Source organism: Egretta garzetta, unplaced genomic scaffold, assembly GCF_000687185.1.
Source record: "Egretta garzetta isolate BGI_Z169 unplaced genomic scaffold, ASM68718v1 scaffold341, whole genome shotgun sequence".
Lineage (NCBI taxonomy): Eukaryota > Metazoa > Chordata > Aves > Pelecaniformes > Ardeidae > Egretta > Egretta garzetta.
Window position 1 is genome coordinate 7,379 of NW_009258546.1, and position 4,742 is coordinate 12,120.

Consider the following 4,742-nt stretch of genomic DNA (forward strand, 5'->3'; position numbering starts at 1 on the left):
TGCCTCTGCCCCGGCACGCCGACGGGAGCGGTGGCACAGCATGGCCGAGGGCACCTGGACGTGCCCAGGGCGGCCGCTCCCAAGCTCCCTGCCCTGCGCAGCACCTCGGCGTCCCGCCACGTGCTGCTCCCCGCACACCCCGCTGCACGCAGAAACCAAGGTCAGCCCTCAGCGTTAGCGCACCAGAGAGCTGCTAAGGAGCCGTCCCAGAGGCGGGAGGTGACAGGAGCAACGCCGGGAGCGTTAGAAGAGCTGGGGTTTGTGCCCATTGCAGCAAACACCAGCCAAGGGTGGTGGAGCCCAGGCTTTCCTACCCACACCTCGCACGGCTCGCATCTGCCTCTGCCCTCCCCGCAGCTTCCCGCAGCCCAAGCTGCAGAATCAGGTCCAGGAGCGGGTCCTGCCAGCTCCCAGAGACACCATCCGCACTGGACCGGTGCCTGTTGTGCCAGGGAGTCGGGAAGAGAAACATCTGGCCCTGCTGGATGCTTTCCAGGGCACGCAGCCAAGGCTCCCTTCGCAGTGGCATCAGCCTTGGGCCGTGCCGCGCAGTCAGCCGGCGGCTGTTCCTCCTTCCTCATCCCCGCCCTGGAAATTATTTATTTGCTGAAGAATAGCTTTCCCTGGGAAGCCTGCTCGAACGCTGAGGGAAATCTTCAGTTACAAGGGAAAAATAAACAGTTTGAGCCTTGGAGGCTCTGACGCTCTGCAGACACCGGTGCTAAACCCAGGGCCAGCACCAGCAGCTGCGCAGGGTCAGCGCAGGAGAGCGGTGGGGTCCCCCCAGAGAGGGGCTCTGAGCACCCCACCCATTGTGTCCCGGCAGCGCCATGCCGGAGGGGGACAGAGCCCACGCTGCCAGGTCCCCACGAAGGCAGCGCAGCCCTGGGGTGCCCAGGGGGTGCCCTTTGCTGGGGTTCTCCCTCCCCCCCCCCGCTCAGGCCAGGGGAGCCCCACAAGTTCCCCTCTGCGTGCCCCCCGAGCACAGCCGGCACGGGCAGGGGCGCAGGCTCCGTGCCAGCACATTTACCTTCGTTCTCTGCTCTTCGTTGTTTTTGCTCCCCCCCTCAACACACTTGCAGACAGTTTGCAGCCGGCTGTTTTGCAGCAGCAGCTCCTGCCAGGGAGCTGGGAGGGCGCGGCCGTCCTCTGGGGCTGGCAGGGACAGCAGGGAAAGCGGGAACCGGCGCAGATGGCTGACTGCCCTGCGGAGCTGGCGGCACAGCCCAGGACAGGCACCCGCCTTGGTCCCAGAGCAGGAGCAAGTATCTTCTCCTCCTGCGCCCTGGAGAAAGCTCGCGCTAGAGCCCATCACCTCACCTCTGCATCCATTCGGACAATCAGCATGTCATTCCCGATAATTCAAAGGGCTGCTTGTCTGTGGGATGTCTTCTGGAACAGCACAGGCTAATTCTGATGAAAGGGCTGGACTGGTTGGTTTTGCCACCCTGCTACGGGCGGATGGAGTAATTCAGCCCCAGGATTTAGTGCCATGCCAGAAACCCATTTACCTCCCGAAATACCTGGCGTGGACTGCGCACAAAGCGAAGCTTGAGCTGTTCTCCCGCATCAGCTCCCGCTTCAGCGTGGGGATGGCTTCTAGGCACAGTCCCGGATTCCCAGCCGAGTATCCGGCAGGTCACCGACTCCCCCTCCCGACAGCAGAGCGCTGGGCCAGAGCCCCTCTCCCAAGGGAGCAGTTCCACGCTTTGCACAACCGCCCTCTGTGCAGGAGGCAGAAGCAAAGCGTGCCCTCGGCAGCAAACGCTGCGCCCCGGCCCCGCGCCGCAGGACAGCCCGAGGTGGCACCGAGCTGAGCACCCTCGGTTTTGTTCTCCATTCACAGCGGCGTATTGGAAAGCTTTGAAAACACAGCAGACTGTAACGGAAACCCCATCGGATACTTGAGGAGCTGTACAAAGTGATTTACCTTCCAAGGCAGCCTTGCTCCGAGCTGGCCGTTGCACTGGAGACCTCCAGAGGAGCCTTCTGCCCTGAACGGTTCCATCTGCGTAACCGCCCCTTGCAGAACTGTAGGCACACAAATACCAGCAAAACCCCCCCGGCTGTGACTGGAGCACGTTCGGAGGCATCAGCTTCAAGCTGCCATTCGTTTTGTCTCCGCGGTTGGGGCACACGCTTAGAGCCCTCTCTGGGCACGATGCTGCTACCCAAACCCGGGACTTCTCCCTCCTTGGATATTCAGTGCCTGCTAATTATTTTTTGGGTTTTTTTTTTTTTTTCTTTTTCCCCTCTTGTTACTGACTGGTAAATGGCACGTTAGCCGGATCTTTCAGAGAGAAGATCTTCAGTGCTGCTGCTCTCATGGCTGGGGGGGGAAGGTGACAGCCATTTCACCCAAAGCACACTCTGGTGTTGTCACCAGAGGCTCTGCACCGCATCCACCTGCAACCTGTTCTCTGTTTTCCAGCCAAGACACAGCTCACGCCATCCAGGGGCAGACTCGGGGAGGCCATCAGGGCCTTTGCTTTTCCATGTCAGATGCCGGGTCAGAGACACCAGGCTCCCCTCGGACGCGCTGCTGGAGGCGCGCGGGGGTACACACTGCCTCTCCCAAAGAGAAGCCCAAATGCAGCCGGGCATGATGTGACAGAAGCAGCCTGCCCGATTCCCAGCCCAGGGGACCAGCCTCCCCCTCGCCTCTTACAGGCACCAGGCTCCTGGGAAAGGAGCGTGCGGATCTGGGATCCTCGTAACGGTGTGCTCCTTCTCCCGGAGGGCCACGTGTGCTGGGTGAGAGGCACGTGCTTCTCCGGGAGCAGCGTGTTCGGAAACGGTAACGCGTTCTGTAGCCCTGCCCGCCTTTCTGTAGTACGAACGCGAGCCGAAGGAGCCAGTTCCCACGTGCAACACTCCATCTTAGGGCACGCTTCAGCAGCCCGGACCCACGCCGAGCCGGGCCCGGAGCTGTGCCAGGCTGGGTCTCCTTCGCTGCCAAACGGCTCGTGTTCAGGTCCGCGCTAAGCTCCTAACAAAGCTATCGCACAGCCAGCATTCGCATCGTTGTAAAGCTATCCCTCGTCATAGCTCAGTGCATGGGGAATTCACTTCACCACACATAATTAGACCTCTCTCTGGTTAAAGCTTGTTTGAGGCTTAAAAATCCTTCAGATGAATCCTAAATTCAGCGAGCAGAATTAAGATCTTCGTGAACAGAATCTGGATCCAATCTAGGGACTCCCTAATGGGTAAAGAATTTTTCATCTTCGAATGTATTAGCTACACTAACACAAACCATGACTGCTGCATCACTAATGCTCGAGCAGCACTGCCTAACTCTGCCTTACATCAGAACCAAAAAAGGCCTTTGGAATCACAATCCCAGCAACTCCATCTCCCAGTTCCAACAAACTCCGTGGGGGGGAGGCAGGCAAACCGTTTAACTAGCTCAGCGCTTCACAGGGGAAAGCGTGGAGCTGTGAGACCAGGGAGTGCCTTGAAACCTTAGAGGTAACAATCTTCCAGCTCAGCTTTCCTCAAGTCTGGTTTCCTGATTTCATTTGACCTCCACCAGCCTTCACATCCACACAAAGGACGCATGGTCTGAAGCTATCATATCCTCTACGTTTTCCCGACACCTGAATGGAACGGAGCTTCCTCTCGTCCCACCCTGCAGCGGGTAACGCTAACACCAGCCTGGTCCGACTGTTCTCATCCAAGAGAAATACCGGTGTGCCCCTACAAGGCCAGGTTGGACCGGGCTCTGAGCAGCCTGATCTAGTTAGCGGTGTCCCTGCTCCTGCGGGGGGGTTGGACTAGATGACCTCTGGGGGTCCCTTCCAACCCAAAACATTCTATGATTCTATGATACAAACACGTCCTCCTCACGCCCCTAAATCCCAGGGTGAGCGCAGCAGGTTACTGCCTGCAGGCACCTCTGCAGCCCTGCCACAGGCTGCCTGTGCAGCCGGGCACCCACAGACCCAACGCCCTGCATCTGAAACGCCCCTCGGTGACAGGCGGCGTCGGACGGTGCCTTCACCTTCACCCCGAGAGCAACCCTTGGGCCGTTCGCCAAGATTAAATCAGCTGCAAGCAGGAACAAATCTGGGGGATGATGCTGGAACCCAGCTTCCGGAGCGACGCCAAGGAAGTTTCCTGGGAAGGAGGCCGCGGCAAACAGCCACCTTCTGTCCACCCCTCACCGCAGCCCCCGGCAGCACTGGTCAGACCGGTGGCCGCTGGCGAGGCGCCTGCCTGACGCGCTCTGCTGGCAGGGCCAGGCAGCTCCGGCGGGCAAACCACCACCTACAGCATCCACCCGAACCGGGGACGGACGGGGATTCCTTGGCGCTCCAAGTAGCTGTGCAGAGATCCAAGCCAAGCGCTGGCAGAGTTCTTCAGTCTCAGTGAAGTTTGCTCGAACACCTCAGCACACTAGTTCACCTCTGCAACGCTTAAACACGGGCACGAGACAGAAACTGTAAACATTTACTCTGCGGCTACTGAAGCGATGCAGACCAACTCACTGTAAACATCTTTAAGTTTCCATTTTAAGTCAGTCTCAAGTTAAATACTTTTCACATGCTAAGTTAAACCAGCTTGCCAGATCTGCACTCATCTGCCCGTTCTTCAACGACAAGAATACTAAACTGTGTTATGTTAGCATTTTTGTTAGCAACAGAAGTTCAAATAAACTTTCTGTGAACCCTCAGATTTCTCTTCATACAGTGGACAGCTCCTTTATCCCACCACTACTAAAAAAAACCACCAGTAACAGC